Source organism: Protopterus annectens, chromosome 4.part0 (assembly GCF_019279795.1).
Source record: "Protopterus annectens isolate FY-2018-M chromosome 4.part0, PAN1.0, whole genome shotgun sequence".
In the NCBI taxonomy this organism is placed as follows: Eukaryota; Metazoa; Chordata; order Ceratodontiformes; family Protopteridae; genus Protopterus; species Protopterus annectens.
Window position 1 is genome coordinate 401,893,875 of NC_056733.1, and position 23,285 is coordinate 401,917,159.

The 23,285-nt window shown below is 44.3% G+C and overlaps 1 protein-coding gene across 1 annotated transcript in view; it reads right to left on the bottom strand.

Annotated features, from left to right (window-relative positions):
• The window catches only part of LOC122799352 (transmembrane protein 132B-like), a 2,948,958-nt gene that overhangs the window by 375,637 nt on the left and 2,550,036 nt on the right, over positions 1-23,285 (bottom strand). The gene's annotated exons all lie outside the window — the stretch shown is intronic.

A 23,285-nucleotide genomic window follows, 5' to 3' on the forward strand; every position in this document is an offset into this window, starting at 1 on the left:
TTCCCTACCACCATCCCAGTTCAAGGTGTTCACCCCCTCATGTGTCATACACTACCCCTGTCTGCTGTCTTGTTTTTCTGCAAAAGCAACCTCTCCTACCTAACTCACCTCCCCAAACTTAACTACAACCCTTCCTCAACATCCCACTCTCACCTTAAGAAAGAAAATGGGGGGTATCTGTCCCCACAAAAATAATCTTGACCCATAATAGCTCTCCATTTCACCCCATGTACACTGCCATGACACTGCCATGAATCAATCATCCCATCAATTAATCAACAAACTTATGTCCTCCACACCCCTCCCTGTGGGGAGTGAGGCTCCAAATTCCAAATCGTCCACATCATTCACAGCTGTTGCTGTCCAAGAAATGGAGAGCTATAATCCTTTCCTACACCCATCCTGCACATCCCTAGCTGCCTTTCCTAACGTATTTCCCCCTGCTGGGCCCCATTTCATCACTTTCCTATCACCCCTTTTTTCTTTTCTTTTTTTTTTTGGAACTAGCATGGGTTTAAGCGAGAGTAAGGGCCGCTAAGCAAAGCATACGAAGCTAAGCATCTCTTGGCACTGCTTAGCATCATGCAAAACTGTGCAAACCTACTTAAAGCTGCTTTAATCAGTCTATCTCATTCAGCCACTGTTTTGCCCAGCAACAAAATAACCAGCTCTGTCGGGTCTCGAACCCAGGACCCTGTGTACTAGAGTCAGAGCAACACAACAGTACACCAAATCAGCTATGGGAATTAGCAATGCTTTTGTAAATATCTCATGCATCACAGTCATTTAACATTGGGGAAAAAAGACATCACCGCCAACTCTTGAACCCAGGACCCTCTGCACTAGAGTCAGAGCAATGTACCACTACACCAAATCTTCTGCAAGAACTACTAATGCTTTTGTAAATATATCATGTATTACAGTCATGTCACATTAGGGGAAAAAAAGGATCACTGGTAGGTCTTGAACCCAGGCCCCTGTGCACTAAAGTCAGAGCAACACACCACTATGCCAAATCATCTATATGAATTAGCCATGCTTTTGTAACATATCATGTATTACAGTCATGTAACAATAGGGAAAAAAGATAAAGCTGCCATGTTCTGAACACAGGACCTTCTGAACGAGAGTCAGAGCAATATAACACTAACACCAAATCAGCTCTGGGGACTTGCTTATGCATTTGTAAATGTATCATGCACTACAAGGATGTAACTTTAGCGAAAAAATACATCAATGACAAATTTTGAACCCAGACCCCCCCATCTGAACTACAGTCACAGTAACATATCAGCAAGCCAACTGACCTGTAGAGTATAACAACTGTTTTTACAAACATATCTGATTGCCAGTCACACACTACTCCTATATATACTGGCCCAAATCACAGTGTACTTGGGCCTCAGGCACAGACATACAACCAGTACACAGACAAATAAATGCAGCTGGATGTATGGGAGGCCTACAGTTTCTGGTACAGCTGACAACTGCACAGACTGTTGCTGAATAGCCACAGTTGTGCCCCTATTCATGATGGGGTCCTCATGAAACCTACTCTGTGTGCACACATACTGGCAAGGCAGTGCAGATTGGGGTTACAAAAGCATGACAGGCAGCTCAGTGTCACGTGACATACCCATCAGAACATACATGCCCATGCTAATCCTGTGTCATACACTGTATGCCTGCACATATGTCTTACAAATACACCTGTCATATGAATGACTTGGTAGCTCCATCTGTTACAGTTCTAGCATCTGTCACATGTAGAAACCCACAGTCCTGGCCCACAGCCCAGTGTGTGGCATGACAACTACATGCATGTCAATACAACATAGGAATAATGGAGTCCTGCACTGTCCAGCAAAACTGATTACTCCTACTGCTTTCTCTGCCACCCACAGCAGCACGTTAAAGCCCTGCAGGGTGGGACACATTTCACAATTATGAATATGTGTACTACATGTTTCCTAACACTCTCTGCATGGCACTATTATGTAACATATGCACCACAGGCACATGCCTCACCTGGACTGCTGTGGGTACCCTCAACCAGACCATGCTGTGATAACAGCTGATACTGCACTCTCACTGACAGTAACAGCTTGCTCTCTCCCCCCAATGTCTTCACATTCCCTAGTCTGACTCTTGTCCAGAATGCAGCAGCTGTGGCCTGCTACACATGCAACAGTATGTCCAACTACCTGCTACACACCTAACATCACTCCCAAACACGTAGAGCAGGGTATCCATACAACAGCCAAGCATAAAGGGTTGGGGGTGTTGAGGTTTTAAGGGACATGTCTCAGTCTGCCCCTACAAACATACACAGTTGATAGACCAGCATCAATTGTAGCAGCATGCACAGTCAGACAGAAGAGGATCTATGACACTCACATCTGTCTGTCTCCTTACTCACCACAAGACACATGTACACAGTACATTGCTACAGAATCTGAAAATATGTTAACAATGGCCAGACATACATCACTGACTCTGTTCAAGAGAAATCGTATTCTCATCCTAAGGGGTGGTGAAAGCCACACATACGAACCTATGAACCTATACCTCTCAACTGTAAAGATTTCTACAGAATGTCCAGGTTGTTGCCTCATAGTTTTGGCCTGTTCCACATAACATTTGTGTTTTTCTGCCAAATCACTGGGATGATATGAGGAATGATGTCACTAAATGATGATACACATTTGAGTTGCAGTCTTCAAAATGTATGTCAAAACAAACCCTGTTACTCTTGCAAATGTCAAGGTTTATAGGAGCAATATTTGAAATCTGTCCCTAGTTATGGCCCTTTGTCCCCCCATTTTGTCATGTTTTGTCCAGATTTCTTGTGCTAAGAGGGTGAGAGGTATGACTTGAGCTTCAGGAGTGTAACCACAGTGTACTGGCAAAGAACAGAAATGTATATAAAGTATTACCTGTGCAAATGTATGTATTCATAGTAGAAGCTGGAAGCCTCTAACATACTTACATATGTTGCAAAGCTTCAAGTAAATAAGCTGAACTTGTTTTATGAATGTGTTATCTCAGTATCAGTGCAGCAAGCAGACATAAATGTCTACAGCTAGAAGTTTCTGTATTGTCTTGAACCATAAATAATTACTAGTTTGAAAATGTAAATGTGTTTAACTGTGTTATGACTTCCAGTTCTACACAAACATCAGACAGATATGTACTTCTGACACGGAAATGTTAAAATGTATATTAGTTCCTCTTAGCCTGGGAAGTGAAGGCTGGTGACACACACTGATATAATCTGAGCTAACCCAGCATTAATGTTGATTATTACTTTCAGACCTGTCTCACAGAAAGACCTTTGCATGTTGTATGCATCTGTGTATCTGATAACATCCACTCAACTGCATTTGCCTTGCTAATACTACGGAATTAGGAAAATGTAAATTCATTTACATATAGATGGGAATATAATATATCTGTCTGATGTTTGAGTGATTGGCAGTGCTCTGAGCATCAGGCATCTCTGCATTTAATGTTGATTTGAAGCCCTTTATCCAAGATTTGATCACTTTTATTTTGTATCTTATTCTAGTACTGCATTTGTTTTGTTTTAAGTTTTCTGTTCTGTTAGCATTGAGTTCTCCCTCCTACTCACCCAGTCCTTGTGTTCTTAAATTTGGTGGATTTTGAGTTGCCCACCCCTACTAGAAGTCTCATTTTAGACACCCCTCCCAGTCCCATCCCATCATCTTATTCTACTGTGCAGAGCGAGTTTATTTGGAAAGGCACCCCCACTTAGTTTCCCAAATGCAAGTTTTTGTGTTTAATTCCTTCCCACTTAATGTAATAAAATAATTCTACTGTATTTGTGTTGCTTCCTACTTTAGTCATTTATTTTTCTTTTGCTGCCTGTTCTTAAAAGTACACAATTGCACTTATTCTGCTGAATTTATTACTGCTTGCTAGTAGCCCGATTAAATTGTAATGGATATTCTAAGCCTTTTAGTTTAATCACTTAGGCTTCAGGCCAGTTATTTTACATTAAGAAGGTTTTTGGTCCACACTCTTGTGGGAGGAGAGCGTAGATTCTGCCCTTCTGATCTGGGAATTGCTGGTTAAAGGCTTATTGTACCTGCTTATCTGCGCTGTTTCTTTCTGAAATTGGTGCACCTTGTTGCTGTAGCATAGACTAGATTCATGCCTGCTGAATCTAGCTTTGTTTGTATAACTTGAGCACTAATCCAAGCCATCTTTTTGGAGAGGGTTCCGCTGCACCCTAGCTGCAGGATTGTGCAGTTGGAGCATGGCTGACTAAAGACCACTGGAACAGGGCTCAGTTTTGAGCTTTTTTATTGGTTAATTGGCTAATTTGTTTAAATCGGTTTACTCTTGTTTGCTACTATTATTTAAGTCTGTATCTGTTCTCCTGTGTTAAATTGACCTAAACAGAGTTGAAATATCTTTAGCATAGTCTAGTTACAGGTTTTGCTGTTTTCAGATCTGTTTGTGTGATTCTTGTGTTTCCTTCTATGCCATCTTATGTTGGCCAGGGCCTGCCTGCACTTAATGAGAGTACGTGAACTGTTTGGAACTGGTCTCGCATAGGGTGTTGAGCTAAGAGCTCAGGGACAAGGGTTGGTTGGTCAGTTCCAGTGTCTCTATTTTACCTTTGTTTTTGTGGTATTTAAAATCAGCATCTGTGTGAGTTGGCGCTTGTTTGCCTGTTGCACAACACTGCTGTGCTGTTTTAACATTTTGCAAGGTATCTCAGTTGCATTTTTCCCTTACCAGCACTCCTGTGCGAGTGAGGCCCTCGCCTACAGCTACTGTATTGATTTTATCCAGCCATACTCACACCTATAGGTACTCCCCTCAAATAGTAACCACTCTACTATCCCTGACCTCTGTTCCACAGATTCTGATAACCATGGACGGACACTGAGACAATGCAGCAACTGCCTTATGTACACAGACAACCCTTTACTACTACCCCCTAAGAACACAATATGTGAGGGATGCACTCACATTAAGAATCTAGGATCCTTGCTGTCTCAGTCAAAAGCCAGTACATGATTGACAGACCATGATGGTTTGCCACAGATGGCCTTCATCTGTCTCCCCTGAGCTTTAGGTTTCCGGCAAAGGCTCCTGACTCCCCCATACTGCCTTTTTTAGCCAACGTCATAACCACAATATTACCAATATGAATAATTCATATAAATGAAATTAAAGGTCATGCTGCTAAATGCTATGAGTTTTAGCATGAAACTGCACTCATTGCAACCATTCCTTGCCCTGGAGGATGCTGACATTTGTGCAGTCACTGGAACCTGGTTCAAAGCTGTGGATAGCACCCCACCCTTACCAGGTAAGTCATCCTACCATACATTCAGACACCAAATAGAGGGTTAAAAAGCCAAATGAGATGGAGTTTCAATATTTATCAAAAACATACACACCTTCAGGCTGGTCAAACGGTATGACCCACAAGAGACACTACAAGTGCAGTTAATTGTTGACAAAATGCATATTCAAATCATAGCTCGCTACTGACCTCCAACCATGACTCAGGACACCCACTCCACCTATCTGGACTTACTTCAATCCATCAAGATTCAATCCTCTACCCTGATCCTGGGTGACCTTAACTACTCAATCATAGAGTGCAAGACCTATTCTAGCCTAAACATGAAAAACAGAGATTCCATGACTTTGTCAATGGCAATGCATTGGATCAGCTGGTCAACACCCCTATGAGAGGTGAAGTTATCCTGCACCTTGTCCTAACTAACATCAGTAGCCACTGTAGCACTCCTACACTGTCATCCTCCTTGGTAAGATCTGACCATAAAGCAATCACTTTTGAAGTCACCATCTCCCCTGCCACCCCACCCCCCTTGTCACGGTCACACAAAAAACATGCTGAAGCTGACTACAATCTCCTCAGAGCAGGTATAAGCAGCTGCACAGCCACTGTCCTTTCAGCTGGAACTAGCACTAATGTCCAAGCCTACACCAGGAAATATATGAGCACCTACATAGCTGTATGGACTCAGCAATGCCTGACATGACCAAATCATCTTCCTCAATGAAGAGTAAACCTGTCTGGTGGACAGCAGCAATAAAGGTGCAAAGTTTGAAACAATCTCTCTTTTGTTTGAACAAGCAAATAAGGTCACTGGTGAAATCCTCTAAGGCTAACTTCAAGTCTAAATTGGTCACATCCACCAAGGACAATCATAAGGCCTTCTTCACATATGTCTACAATCTCAAAGGCAACACCCAAATCAGCTCTAAACTGGGGGTCAGTAACACCACATACACAAATGCTATAGATATAGCCAACCTGCTGGACGACAGGTTCAGTGAAAACTTCACCCCCTTGTCTCCCCCATCAGTACACCAGGACATCCCCAGCACCTGATCTCATCCCCTCATCACCATTGAAGCAGGTCCTTAATGCCCTCTCAAGGGCAAAAAATAAAGTCTTCATGGGACCCGATCACTTCCCTGCCTGTATCCTACATGAACTCAGGCATGAGCTCTCAGCTCCATTAGACACCCTATTCAACCACAGCCTCAGCACTAGCTTCATCCCAGCTACATGGAGGACAGCCACTGTCATCCCTCTACACAAAAATGGAGCATCCACTGACCCAGGCAATTATAGGCCCATTAGCCTAACTAGCCTGATCTGCAAGGCCATGGGATACGTTATCATGGACCTTATAAACAAGGACATTAGCAACCTCCAAACACTGCATCCCCACACAGTTTGGTTTTGCAAAAGGGAGATCATGGCTGTTAAACATGGCTGACTTCTTCAAAACAGTCACCAAAGCCATGGGCGAGGGGAAGACGGTGCACAGTACCTACCTTGACCTAGCCAAAGCCTTTGACACTATTCTACACTCAAGCATAATACATAAACCCTTGCAGCTAGGTATCAGCCCGTATGTTACCAGATGCGTAGCTAACTGGCTCACTGATACACAGTCAAAGTAGGGGAAGCCACCTCTAATAGTAGACCCATATCGAGTGGTGTACTCCAAGGATCAGTCTTGGGGCCTCTACTGTTTGGCATATACTTGTCTGAGGTGCAAGCCACAACCAGTGGTCTGTGGCTGACCAAGTTTGCAGATGACTGAAAGTTGGGTACTGTCTTAAATTCCCCTAGTGATGTGAACATCCTCTAAGAGGGCCTTATTCAAAATAATGACTGGTGCCAGAAGCATGGTCTCAAAATTAATGCCAAGAAACGCATCATTATCCCTTTTGGGTAAATTGTCACCCCCACTACTTATGACACTAATAACAATGTACTAAGCATGTAATCAGTCATGAGGGACATGGGCACCCACGTTGATAGCAATCTGACTTTTGACAACCATGTTGTCTCCATTGTACAGAAGGCTGTCTACATGGCCCACCTCATAAATCAGGGCATGTCATCCAGGAACAACGAGGTCATAACATCCTTGTACTCTTCCCTTATCAGACCCATCATCGAGTACAATGCCCCCTTCATCATGTACCTTGTCATGCACATGCAGCAGTTGGAGAGACCACAGAGATTCCTGACAAGGAAAATCCAGGGTTTCAAACACCTATCCTATACAGATAAGCTAAAAGCCTTCTCTCTCTACTCAGTCTCATACAGACTGCTCATAGGTGACCTGTGTCTGGCTTACAAGGCCATGTCTGGACCAGCCATGATGGAGGTGCTGCATATCCATAAGACAAACTAAACTCATGCAACCCGCATGCAATGCCTTAACCTGGTCTGTGACATGAATAGAACTTCCTTGTGGGAGAGATTTGTGTCTCAAAGACTCAACTGTCTATGGAATAGATTCCTTCTCCATGTCATGCAGAGGACCTCTCTAGCCCTCTTTAAGAGGAACCCGGATGACTGGATGGGAAACAGAACATACACCCCTGGGATCCCAGCTGTGTCCCTGCTGGACAGAGGAAACAGGTGCTGACTTTGAAGGAACATAGGCAAAAGTCTTGGCTAGGCCTATAAGGGCCTCCGGGCCAATAGCCTAGTATCATCCTATGAACCTATGAACTTATTACTGTAGATGTATGCTGTAATTATTTCAGACTGTCCTGCAATGTTGTCTGAAATTATTCCCTGTGAGTCTGAACTGTGTAGTTACTGTACTGATTGAGTATTGTCTTGTTCCTTTATTAGTTATTATTAAATACAGGTAAACCTTGTAATTGTGTCTGGTCTGTATAGAACTAAGTAAGCTCTTAGTGTACTTGCATGTGTATTTGGTGACACTGTATAGCCCACTCCAATAGGCTTGGTCTTGATCACACTTACCATTTGGCTAACAGGCACATCACATAGTAGGATTTGTCACCCTTTGGTAAAGGCCTTACAGTAGCTGATAAAGAGCTGGATTGTGGCAGTTGGAACTACCTTTAAGTGTGGGCAAAAGGGGCCATAGCTGGTAAACCTGTGCCAGCCTTTCCCAGGAGTGTGTGTGTGTGTGTGTGTGTGTGTGTGTGTGTGTGTGTGTGTGTGTGTGTGTGTGTGTGTGTGTGTGTGTGTGTGTGTGTATGTGTGTGTGTGATTCATAAATCAAATCTCAAAGTGTGTGTTTCAGCTACCTACTTGGGCAGGGAAACAAATTAGTTAGTGTTGTTAAGTTGGACAGAAAGGGTGATGAATGTTTTGGCTTGGGCACTCTGCTGAGATGTTAACCATATAGCTGTGCCAGTGGGGACTCTTACTGGGGATCTGGAGAGAGAGGGAGAAACCAGCCCCAGACTGATTGTGATCTCTGTGTGCTCTGAAGGGTAATTGTAATTCACTGTGTGTGTACTTGTCATCCTCCCATTGTGTACATCCCTCACTGATGGTATTAGTGAGGATTAAGGCTTCTTGATTACTGGGCCATTGCAGGGGTGTCACACTGACAGTATGCACTGGTGGATACAGCTGGCATATCACATCATGTACCACAGTGAGGTCACTCCTGAGTAGTATGTATGACACCATGTAGAGGGTTGGCCTTATAGCGTATAGGTGTATGGTAGATGTTTGATGGCTGGTATTCTCTGGTCCCCAGCTGCTGCATGTGCTGTGTGATGTGAATGATGAATGGAGGATTATGCACATTAATGTTCCTCATTAGGGGAAAAATGAACCATCAGGGGGAGCAATGCATGCTGTAATGCTAGTATGTTGACAATACCCACACACATACTGTACTGATAGATGGCAGGGGTGTGATGTGGGTGTTAGCGGTGGATAGTGCTAGCAAAAGTGGATGTGCAATGTCTGTACATAGTGGTGGCCAATATATGCAGTCCTGTAATGTGTTCCCCTGTTCATGTCTTTCAGGTGGGATGTACCGCAGACAGAACCCGCCCTTCTCAGACACTAAGACTGCAGCAATCATCGATGCCCTCAGACTCCATCACAGGGTACTGTTGGGAAGAAGCAGGAAAAACCTGTAGGAACACACTGCCCTGTGGTGGAATTGGTAGTGACAGTCAACAATGTGGGACACCAGGACAGGACCTACAAACAGGTCCAACACCATGGCACAGACATGGTACACAATGCACGGCAAAGGGCTGCAGCTGTGGCCAGGGTCCATGCTGGCATAGGTGGAGGGCCTACCACTCATAGCCACTGAGGAGTTCCTCGCAAACCTTGGTGCAGCCACTGCATCCCAGGAAACCATCACTACATATGTCATGGAGGTGGGTGTCACAGAGTCCACAGCCGAGGAGCATGCAGGTAACTCCCCAGTGGGCATCATGTCAATACTGTAGCATTCATAGTGGCAGCTTTTGCATACCTGGTTGCATATGTCAAGTTAAACTGCATTTGCAGGTGGGGTTTTGTTATGCACGCAAGTGTGCACCTATTGTGAATGTCAGCAATTTCAGTAGTATCACAGCTTGTACTGTAGATGTTCATGATTGCACATATTATCCTGTACCAATGCCACATGTGTGTGTGCTGACAATATCTCTCCCCCGCAACAACATAGGTCACTCTGCTGTGGCTGAGGAACAGCAACTGAAGCCAGTGAGTGTGGAACTGTCTTGTTGTGGCTCACCTATACCATAGGCATGTTGAGGGCAGCCAGTTTTCCTTGCACACAACTGTTATGCTTAGCCATATTGCAATATGTGCATGTTCACATCTGGTGGGGTTAACTGCAGTGCATCACATTGGTCATCACGGGATCCTACCCGCAGGAGCTGTAACATATTGGCACATACTGTTGTATAGCTGTTGCCACTGTGCTATACAGGGGTACATTAGTATTGTGTACACAGGTGCACTGTGTTTTAGGTGAAGGTCCATCACATATTGCCACTCCTCACATATCTCACAGGTGTTTAGTGGTAGCAACACTAACTGGATGTAGCTGCACTGCATGTTGTTAGGGGCATATCCAGAGCATATCCATGCATGTCATCATTCAGAAAGTGTGGTCTGTATAATGTCTTTGTGCCACCTCACATGTGTGTGTGTGTGTGTGTGTGTGTGTGTGTGTGTGTGTGTGTGTGTGTGTGTGTGTGTGTATCAGCAAACATTATAGTGCAGGTAATTTACATGGGGTTGGGGTATCTCCCCCTCACAACCTGAAGTCAGCATCTTATCAGACTCTGATGATGATGGTGGTCATAGTGGGGCACAGGTGGGGTTGTTAGGGGCTGAATCTGTACCATTGGTTGACAGCCCACTTCCACCAGCAATGTCCCTGCACACCGTCAGTATACCTGCACACACCCAGTCCCCATCAGCCACAGATATTGGACATTTGGAGGGTGGTGGCATACAACAGGCTAGTGTGGTGACTATGGCATCTGTGAGTGTAGACACTAGCCATAGCCAGACAGCTGGCCTCGTTCCACACAGGCAGATTGACAGGGGTGCTCAAAAGATGACTGCTGCCCATCCAGCCCCTGTCAGAGGTGTCACAGCAGGTCTCACCCAATGCATGTTTCAGTCCATCATGGAGGCACAGGCACATTGTGAATGATACACCAGATAGATGCAAAGGGTCATGGATACAACACTACGTCTGCCATGCGTGACCACCTCCATGGCATTGCTGATGCCGTACATCATTTTGCTGATGTCATGGATAGATGGTATGTTGAGACATTGTCAGTGCTCAACCATATGTCTGTGCTTAAACATGTGGTGGGAGTAGGGCATCAGACACGTGGACATAGGTCAGCAGTAACATCAGCTGAGAGCCCACATGGCTATGCACATTCACACTCCCACAGTGGCATTACCACCAGCACTATGGAAGGGAGGGTGCTGTCCACACCACACCATAGCAGGTCATGGGCGTGTGGTCCTGGCCATTTTCTTGAGGGACACAGATCCAGCAGACAGAAGTCACCATCAGGAAGTAGTACTACATCTGGCCTTGAGCCTTGTGGTGTCACTGACACCCCTAACAGAACCAGTTCCCATGCCCATGGCTGGAGACAGCAAACTATACAACCTTCCATGTACAGTCCACAGCTGTCCAACAAACCCACGTTTAGGGCTAGCACATAGCTTGACTGTGTGTATACACAAACTCACACATCACAGTCACATACATGTAGGTCGCCACCAGATGCACACAGCTCCTCTCCATGGCCCAACTGACACCACCCCTACAGACACACACACATGATGTCAACTATATGGCCTGGCCTAGGCCTCTGGCAACCTCACACCACACCCTGTGTATGTGATGATACCTGTGTCACATCCCTGTTATCCATACCATAGATGCAGGGACATGCTAATATGTGCCTGATGCACAGGGTGAATATATGCCAGTGTGTAGTGTAGCAATGTTATGCATGTGTCATCTGCTGGCAATTGTCATGGGTACACATCAAAGTGTATGTACCTTTCTACCATGATGGATTATTGCGGTTAGTACTGCTGACTGTTGTTTGACATACCTTATTCTGTTTCTGTTCCAGGTGTCTGTGTGTGTACTGCCTGGGGTGCTGCTGACATTACCGAAGCTGAGTATCGCGGTATGGAAACACAGTGATTGTTTCATCACCAAGGTACGGCTGTATATGTACATGTTTACAGAGGTGGATATGTGCAACAGTATGTGAGGGACAGTGGGGGCAGACAGTGTACATTGCATGGATACCCATTGACCACAGCCAGCTAGCCTTCATACATGTCACCTGGGTGTTCCATACAACTGCAGGTTCAAAGATAGGGAGGAGGTTACTAGAGTACTGGCCCTGGGTCCCTCACACGCCTAGCCATTACCCCACCAGTATCATCAAGCAGCACCTGATGCCCCTGCCATTGCTGGACACAGGTTGAACCACAGGGACAGATGTTTTTTCCCCATCCACTCTACCTAGATGCAGTTGATGAGGGTATGAATGGTACTGTGTTTGACATGTTTGGGGAGTATAGTCCTGACACAGGGCAGTTTCTGGGAGACAAACCTTAACTCTCCAGCATGTATTTCTTCTATCTTATAAGGGAGTCATGCCTCTTGTGCCAGGAATGCACATAGAGTTATAATCTCATATATGAGGCAGCTGTTAAAGAGCTGAGCACAACATTGCCATCTAGGGATGCCACAGACACCTGTGGACAACTTGACCGGTGACCAGTGGGGCAGCACTGATTACAGCCTGTCTGTGGGGAACAGGTGTGAGGGCCGTGGATGACCTCTGTGGGTGTTAACACAGAATTTACAGTTTCTACAGATTTCTGCATAGATGCATAGCAGACCGGCCATGCTGCTAATGTAATGTACTGACTGAGGACTACTCAGAGGTAATGTCCACCTTTTGTCTGGATGGGTCCCTTTACCTATGTGGTGAACCACATACAAGCAATTCCTGCCCACTGCCACTACTTGTTGCCTGAATGCAACATTTTTGGCATCCTGAGTACCCAGGTCTGTCATTGCAGTCTGTGTGTTTATGAGGTTCGTGTTGATGTGGGAAATACTGGGGACATGTCCTTGCCTTATGGCATGCTGACACTGTTGTCTGCATTCAGCTTGAGGCCAGGACATTGACATCATTCCATACCCACTGTATGAACCATTGCAGTGTGTTTACACCAGTTTGTGGCTGAATGACAGACTGCACAATACTTACTGTTGACACAGCCTTAGGCTGTACCTATGTATGTGGGTGGTGGCTAGTAGCATTCATCCCTATATACATGTAGGTAATGGGGAGCAGCAGGTAGTCACAGGGCATTGACATATCTACATATTGCACACAAATAGGCACCACAGATTGTGGTTGCCACCTTATCAAATGTGGACTGTGGGAAACATCTTCTAGTACTCTAACAGTTGGCAAGGCATACCATACCCATCGCAACTGCAACACATAGGACTTCCTTTGCTTTGCTACTATGACACCTGCTGTGACATTACCTTAGCTTATGCTATCTGTCATACCATTACAGTGCTTCTGATGTGCAATAACTGCTCTTTGCAATTAGTTGACAACTGTATGAAATGTTTGTTGTCCTACATTCTCATGACCTCTTTATTGTTACAGTTGTTGTCACAGGTTACACCTTGGCAAACATGGACTGAAACCTGCAGAGTGGTACAAATGGTAGCCATACCTGTGACTGCTACATGTCTGCAGATTGTCCAGATGTTTGACACAAATTGACTACCGTTTGTCATAACATTGTGGTTTTCTGGCAAACTGTTTGAAAATCATGACACACTAATATTACAGATTAATGACAGATATTGTCATGTAACAACACATATAATTTGGAAAGCGCATTAAAATGCACAACCTGTTTTGGTATCTACTTTCTATGCATGTCACAGCAATATGTGAAGGCTGTGCTCAATGTTTGGTCTTTGCCCCACTTTTCCATATGGCTTTCACCAGATGTCTTTCTTTGAAGGGTTGAGACAGTTAGACTGCTGCAAGGGGATGTTCACACACACACACACACACACACACACATGGCCTGTCCTTGCTGATAGTAGAACCTCTACCTGCCTAGTTTTACAAATGATACAGCTATATATATATATCTGTATATATATATATATATATATATATATATATATATATATATATATAAACATAAACACAAGCACCACAGAGCTACTATACTGTTGCAGTGTCTGCCACTACTATTCAAGTGGGTGCCAATTATAGGTGTGTTAGGATTGATAATGGGAGGTGCACAGGCCCTTAACATGGTGGAGCCATCTGAAACAGACACACACTGCTGCGTGGAGACATGCGTTGAAACACACATGCACACAGAGTTGACACTTTTCCCATTAGATGACATACCTATCTAGTTAGAATACAGAGTGACATGACTATTGCATGCACCACAGTGCCTTTGTGTTAGGAAATGTGTAAGTCTGCTTGTAAGGTGGATGATATCTGTAGGGGCTGTGAGTATGTTGGCAATGGGGGAGTTTAAAGGGTGGAACAGGCACACAAAATGGTATTACCATCGCATACACACAGACAAGACATCCAGAGGGATATGCATACAGAAACACATACACTCACACAGTTGGCAATGGCCAGATTACAACCCCTACCTATCTACTTGTATGTACTATAGTGCTACATACATATTACATGCGCCACAGAAATTATATGCCAGGGATATAAGTCACAACCTCCTACACCAATTAATCTTGGGCATGCCTTCATGGATGGTGGGATAAACCACCCAAGACAGTGTCTGTTCTTACATGTTGCTCTTATAAACCTGGACAAGTGATAGGGTAACAGACTTTGCATCACCATGATGTTTCAGACAGATGTGATGTCTGAAGCTGACCTGTGTGTAACTATGGCAACTGTCACATATTTGCAAATGATTTATCATAAAAACGCATTGATAAGAGACATGGACCACACATATGTTGCAAACATCTGGACATTCTGCATACATCTGTACAGATGAGTGGTATGGTCTGCAGAGTTTAACATGGTGCATGTAAGGTGGATGACAGCAACAGGCCCTTTAAAGTAATGCCACGGGGAGGGGGTCAACACACCTTAAAATGGTATAACCAACATACCCAACAGCCACAGGGGAATATGCTTCACACACAAACATATACTGTATACAGTAATATAGTTGGCTGTAGTGTGTTTCAAGCCCCTACCTACCTACTTCTATGCACTATAGTGCTGCCTACTTACTGCATGCACCATGAAGCTTATATGCATAGAAAGTGTCCAACAGTGGACCTAAGGTTTATGACATGATCAGACCCTGTAAAGTAATGCAATGGGGGGCACCAGGGTGGAACAGGCCATGAGATGGCATAATCAACACACACAGGGAATATGGGTCACACACACACACACACACACACACACACACACACACACACACACACACACACAGACACACACACACCAGTGCTGAGATAAGCACCCCTATTTATCCAGTTATTTGCATTATAGTGCTATACTGTTATCGCACACGTCACAGGGCTGAATAGTGTCCAAAGGTACTTTTAAGATGAATGATATCAGCAGGATTTGTAAAGATATGCAATGGGGGACCACCAGGGTATAACAGGCCTCATAATGGTATAACAAACACACACAGGGAATATGGGTGTCACACACAGTTGTCAGTGTTGAGATTAAAACCCCTACCTATCTAGTTATTTGTATTATAGTTCTACATCATTACCGCATGCAACACAGAGCTTACAGGGCTGATGAATGTCTAAAGGTACTTCTAAGGTGAAAGACATCAGCAGGCCTTGTAAAGTAGGGCAATGGGAAGTGTACTGGGTAGGAAAGTCCTAAAAATACTTTAACTTACACACACACACACACAGTTGTCAGTGCTGAGATTAGACACCCTACCTATCTAGATATATGTACTATAGTACTATGTATTTATCACCTGCACCACAGAGCTTATAGGGCTGAAGAGTGTGCAACGGTACTTGTAAGGTGGATGACATCTGCAAGGCTTGTAAAGTAGGGCAGTTTTGAAGTCTACTCGGTGGAAAAGGTTTCAAAATACTTAACCTACACACACACACACACACACACACACACACACACACACACACACACACACACACACACACACAAGGCATGTGAAGTGAGATTACAACCCCTACCTGACTACTATTACACAATGGAAGTCACCTTTATACTGGCATGTGCCAGTGATTGCTATCAGTGTGCAACTGTCTGCATGAGGACATCACTCTATGCCTTTCAATGTGTCTCTCTCTCTCTCTCTCTTTCTCTGTCTCTTCCCTCTATCCATCTCTATCTCCCTCCTCCTGTCTCTGCCTGTCTATAATTGATATATTTGTATATGTTACCTATATATATATATATGTATGCCTATCACACTGAACAGATGCAGATATAGCACATATGTGACACCTCCAGGTAGCTGAGAGTAATCCTGTCTGATGGGGGTGGGGAGACACAGTTAAGGTGTACCTAGCTGTCTGTATGTGAAGACATATCTGGACAACAGAGTTGTATAGTCAGATGTGGGTTTCTACATGTGTTGTAATTCTCTAAGTGTAGGAGCATGTCCAGTAAGACCTTCAATAGTAAGAGCTGGACTCCACTCCAGAAGTAGCTGTAGTCTGGTCCAATATTTTGTGTGCTAAAGCTGAATGGCTGATGAAGCTGTGTAAACAGTTCAGCACCTCAGTGATATACTGTGTGCTATCCTTGTTGACTGAGTATATCCTTGTGTGGGTACAGAGTGCATTGGACTGAGCAGAGTTTTCCATAATATGTGTGGTATATTCTACATAGCACTGTGATTTCCTGGTATGTGATTGGCACATCAGTATAGAGTTATGTGAGGGAACATTGACAGACATTTGTTTACTGACACCATACACTGCAGGGAACTATGTTACAGTGGAAATTGTTCTAGTGTGCACATTCTATGTTTGTCTGGCCAGTGGTTCCCCTCCCCTTCTATGTGTCTCTTTGACCTTCTGTAGTGCAGTCTCGGCTTTTGTTCACAGTTGCTGCTGTTATGTATTTGTAATTATGGTGTGAGTGGGGTAGAATTTTTAACATCACACATAGGGTTACAGACCTCACACCTCTGGCTGTACCTGTTTAGTGGGTTGTGAATTATTGTGCCTGATAGATCTGCTGTGGTTCTCAGACGGTTTGTGTTGCACTATTGTCAGGCTACAGGTTGGCCATAGCCGTCAGACTCTTACAGATGGACAGGCCCATATAACATTCAGACACAGGCCCAGACATGGAGGCAGGCTCTTATTATTGGTCTTCCAAGCTTACAAAGTTGGTGGAATGGTTTTTTATTAGCTTGAAATTACTTTTGGGGATGACATCTGCATCTCTACTGTCTGTCATTGCTGTTTTCATATCAATTGTCAGGCAAATGCAATGTTATGACAAGCAGAACAGATATATGAGGCATGCATGTGGGCATTCTGTGACACCCTGTCTCATTCCATGGGTATGGATGTTGCCCACTTGTTGTCAGTACTGACACAGTGACATGGCAGCCTTTATATCCTGGCAGTTGACTTGTCACAACCTGCTGTTGTAGTAGGCACTGTGTAGGTTACTCAAAACTGTGTGCTGTCCATATGTGTGGCCCCATGTCCCTCCATTGTCCAGCTGTACTGCAGTAACAAATATTGAGTTCTGGCCAGTGTGTAGAACTCCTACTATTGGCGTAGCCGACATGCAAAATAGTTGCCACGGGCAGTCTCAAACCATTGACTGTGGCAACTATAGTACTGCACTTAGACCATTAAGCCACAACAGCCACCAGTAAGTGCCATTTACTTTGTGACACTATTAAACACAAACATACAAAGCACACTGACCCCTGCATATTGCAGAAATGGAACAAGTTATTAAGTTGATTGTGACAGACCTAGCAATGTGTGACCTGCTATCACCTTACAGACATAGATGTTACTGCAGTTCTATGTGAACACAGGTGTGTTGAGGGGAGGGGGCATACCTCTCATGTGTACACATCTTTACAGACAATACAGATGTTTATCTCATACTTTGGGCCAATTTGTCATAATATTGTGGTTGTGTGGCAAATAATGGTGATTATGTTACAGTCTGAAGTTAGAAAGTAATGACAGATGTGAGTTTCAGACTTCATGACCTTCAGAGACTTCATGCTACTGCAACAGCTGTTATTCTATCAACTTTCTATGTTTGTGAGTACAATATGTATGACTTGTCGCTGGCCCTCTGTCCCTCCATTGACCATCTTTCCTGCAGTAACAAATATTGCCTTCTGGACAGTATGTACAACTCCTACCGTAGGTGTAGCTGACATGCAAAATAGCAAGCACAGCCAGTCTGGAACCACAGGCCCTGTCAACCACAGTACTGTACATAGACGACTAAACCACAACAGCCACCAGTAAGTGGCATCTACTTGTTGACACTATTAACCACAAACATACGTAGGACATTGGCCCCTGCATATTGCAGAAATGGAATAAGTTATCAAGTTGATTGTGACAGCCCTGGCAATGTGTGGCCTGCTATCACCTTACAGGCATAGATGTTACTGTAGTTCTATGTGAACACAGGTGTGTTGAGGGGAGGGGAGCATACCTCTAACGTATACACATCTTCACACACTGTGCAGATGTTTAGCTCATAATTTGAGCCCATTTGTCATAACATTATGGTTGTGTGGCAAATAATGGTGAATATGTGACAGAGTGAAGTTAGAAAGTAATGACAGATATGTGAGTTTCAGACTTCTTGACCTTCACAGACTTCATGCTACTGCAGCAGCTGTTAGTTTATCAACTTTCTATGTTTGTAAGTGCAATATTTGCAACTTGTCCCTGTTGTATGTGTGGCCCCCTGTCCCTCAATTGACCAGCTTTCCTGCAGTAACCAATATTGCCTTCGGGACAGTGTGTACAACTCCTACTGTAGGTGTAACTGACATGGAAAATAGCTGGCACAGTCAGTCTTGAACCACAGAACCTGTCAACCACAGTATTGTACTTAGACCACTAAACCACAACAGCCGACAATAAGTGTTGTCTACTTCCTGACAGTATTAACCATGCACAGGCATAGCACATTGACTCCTGCATATTGTGGGCATGGAACAAGTTAGCAAGCTGATTGGAACAGCCATGGGAATGTGCGGTCTGCAGCAATTACCCTACAAACATAAATGTTACTGCATTTCTATGGGAACACGGGTGTGTTGGGGGAGGGGGGCATACCTCTCAATTGTACAAATTACCACAGACTGTCCAGATGTTTGCTTCATATTTTGGGTCCATTTAGCACAATATTGTGGTTGACTCAAAAAATACTGGCATATCATTATGGATCGGAGTTAGAAAATAATGACAGCCATTTGAGTTTCAGACTTCTTACCACTTCAGAGATGTAATGCAACAGCAAGACCTGTTGTAATATCACTGTCTGAGTTTGTCAGAGCAATATTTCATAACTGTCCTTATTTGTGGCCCTTTGCCACATATTTCTTTATGGCTTTGTACAGCTGACTTGCTGGAGAGGCTGACAGGTGTTCTGGGACTCCAACACTGACATCCATGCATGTGAACTATGACCTTGCAGTTTGTTAGTCCCCCATATTTACTGCAGTGGGTTTTGTTACCTAGGGGACTACTGCATATTCTGGGGAAGCCAGTATTTGCGGACATTTCCTGTTGTCCTACATAGCTGTCAGTTGTCTGCTTCTATCCCAGTAGGCCACCCCATTCCCTTGCACAAATGCAGTGATACCATAGATATGCTACCACAACATACTACTCCATTCATTTGTTGTTAAGAAGAGTGACTTACCTTGTGCCTGTGGCAGTTGTGAAGACAGTGCTCCAGGACTGACTCTGTCAGATGCACGGAGTACACAGCCTATATGTGGTAAGGTACAGGCACTGTGATGTGTGTGGCATCCTTTTTACTGTGTGTGCAAGTCAGAGAGAGGTATCAGTCCCTGAGTCCCTACAGTGTCAGTGTATGTGCTATGTGTTGCCTATTTGCCAAGGCCAGTGCGTACTGGGCATGCCTATGTCTGCCTGCAGGGACAGCTTGAAGGGGTTCCTCCACCGAGTCCCCCTGTGCTTGTGGGGACCTTGGCAATGGTGGGGGGCTTTGTATCCCTTCCCTGTGATGTTCCTGCCGCAGCTATTTCCACAGGATGATACTGTGTAGCATGTCACATACTATGAACATGTGTGCACATGGAGCTGAAGAGTATTGCAGGACTCCACCAGATATGTCAAGGCACTGGAACCGTGACTTGTGCAGCCCAAACACACGCTCTACAATGTTCCTAGTTTGTGCATGTGCCTCATTATGGTGTTCTTCAGTGTGTGTGTTTGTGTGTGTGTATTTCTGATGGGTGTCATCATCCACGGATCCAGTGTATAGCTAACATCCTCCACAAAATGGCCGTACAGGATGTCCCCCCCCCCCCCACGACATGCTAGATATGGGAGTTGTGATAACTGCCAGGGCTGCCAGCACACACATTCATGATTTATTATTTATTTATTTATTTATTCAGTTTGATTACCGGGGAAGTCCACTGGGCTAGGGGGCCCATTTTCAGTGGAGGCCCGGGGAGAAAAGCTCCACAGAACAAAGTTTATTTAGATACACATTTTTCAAAGATAGTAAAAAATCACGCGGTATGGTTCATTCACCAAGAAAAAAACAATCAATACAATTACAATTTAGTTCAAGAGATAAATGAGAATACAGTATAATAGCTAGAAGTAATATTTAGTTATGAGTACAAATTAGTAATTGAGAGTGAGGTTAGGAAGGTGAGATGTTAGCTAGGAGTGAAGAGGGAGGAGCGTTTGAGAGGTAAGGGTGGAAGAGTGCAGTTGCATTTCCTGTTTAGGTAGAGATAGGAATGAAGTTGAGATTTGAAGTTATTGTGGTTGCAGCAGGTCCTTAGAAAGGAGGGCAGAGCATTCCATTTTTTTGCTAGGGTAAAGGATAAGAGAAGCTGGCCACCTGGGCGCTTAGGTTTATGAATGGTGATCAGGTTTTGGTGAGAAGATCTAAGAGGTCTGAGGGGGGAATATGGTTGCAGTATGTTGGATAGTGCGGGGCAGTTTGAGGGTTGGAATAATAATTTGTGGACTGTGGTTAATTGCTGAAAGTCTAATAGGTTGGGTAGTTCAAGCCAGTTTAAGGAGTGAAGGGAATTGCAATGGTGAGAGGAGGATTTGGCACCGGTGGCAAATCTGGAAATTTTGTTGTAGCATATTTCAAGTTTGGAGGAAAGTGTGGAAGATAAGTTAGTGAGCAGGGGAGAGACATACATGAGAGAGGGAAGGATAGGAGATAGGCAAGAGTTAGTCTGGAGGAAGGAGAGAGGAAGTGGTTGTTTCTGTAAAGTAGGCCAAGTTTTATGTGAGTTTTTTTGATGTTTAGCTGGCAATTGATAGAGTGATATCCCTTGCAGTTGATGTAGACTCTACCCTCTTCATAGGGTGGTGCCTTGATGTGGATGTGCATGCAGTCTATGGCACCCAGTACCTCTGGGTAGTGTGCTACATGGTAGAAGAGATGCATATTGCTGGTCTTCTCCTCTGGGGTGCTGGGGAAATAATTGTGCTCACTGGCATGTCTTAGCATGACATCCAGGAACTGGTGGAGTACCCTGGATGCGGATGTCTGTGAGACCCCCATGATGTCCCCAGTAGGTCTTTGGAAAGTACCTGTAGCTAGTATTCTTAAGGCCACACAAACCTTTGTTTCCATTGGGATGGGTTCCCCTCTGTTGGCTCTGGGTCTAAGGTGAGGGCGGCAGACCTTGGTGAGTTGCTGTAGTATGTCCCTGTCCACCCTGTAGTGCTCTACTATCTCCAGCTCATGTAGCCCCTGAAAGGTTACCCTGGGTCTGAACACTCTACTCCTTCTCAGTCTGGGCCAGTTGTCAGCATCATCCTCATCACCGTCCTCAGTCTGTAGCATGTAGAGATGTAGTAAAGCAGCAGCCCCTATCATTTTTTCAGTTAAACTTCCCAAGTGTGTATTCCAATAGTGCAGAGTATGTAGGGAAATCAGATTGAAGGGTGTCTGCATACTTTATACTGGTGTGCTGCAGATGCAGCCTGTGTGATTGGCTGACTATGATATATTCCACATGCCAGCTACATTATTGAGGGGTTTGAATGTCCCACTGTGTGTGGCAGAGGGCTTATTAGTCATTTATACTTGACTGCTTTTTGTCTGCTATTTTATTTTATTTATTTTTTCCAATTTCCTCCAGTTTTAACCAGTGGAGCTCATCTAAACACTGCTGAGCAAAAAGGGCCCTCCCCTGTATATGAGAATGCTCATCATTTCTGTCACCAGCTAAGCATAGCTAAGCAGCCTCAGACACACCACCCTGATTATCTCTGCTTAGCTGAGAGCAAACAAAGACCATGGTGCTCCAATGTGCTTACACAAAGCATGACACACACCCTTTTCATGTCAGCTGCCTCTTCTGACTACACCATAACATTGCAGCCCCTGTAGACATGGTGGCCCAATTTGCTATTCAGTAACGTTAGCTTATTTGTATACACTTAATCACTACCCTAGTTACAGCACTACACAGAAGCCTATGTCCTTAGCAACCACTGTTACCTGCCATTGTATGAATCTATATGCTGGCCAGTATTATGGGGAAATTCATTTTCACTTAAATAATTCCCTATTAATATTTTAAATTTATTTTCTGTCAGATCGCATGTTTGGGTGCAGCTGTGCTCCACTTAAACATGGCATATGTGCAAAAAAAACATAACTTTTGATTTTTAATATTTTGTATCAGTTTTACATGCCAATGTCCATAGTTTCGGCCATTGGCATGCCTGATGCAACTAATGCATGCTTTAGTTCTAGTTGTCAAAGCCCCGTTTTTTTTTATTTTGCAGTCTGGTACACAGAAAGTTCCTGCATACACTTCTCATGCTGACACGGCTTCTACACGGATGCCTGTCTGCTTTCTGGATCAGTAATTCACCTCATTTGCATGGTTTTCACCAGCAAATGAGGTTATTTACATTCTGTGATCACCTCTGTGGCAGCATAGTGCTGGGAGGCTCATGCATGCCCCCAACCTTGCTTCCTGGATCGCTCTGCCTCTGAACTCCATGTTCAGGCCACTGCACTATGCTTACATGGAAATTAGCTCCATGTAAGCTATATTGAATTACCGCCCAAGTGTATTTCACGTCCCTGTTTTGAGAACCACACAGTCCATCACTCTGCACCCATGCATCCACAACCTCATAGCTCAAGAATCAGAGACAAAGACCCAA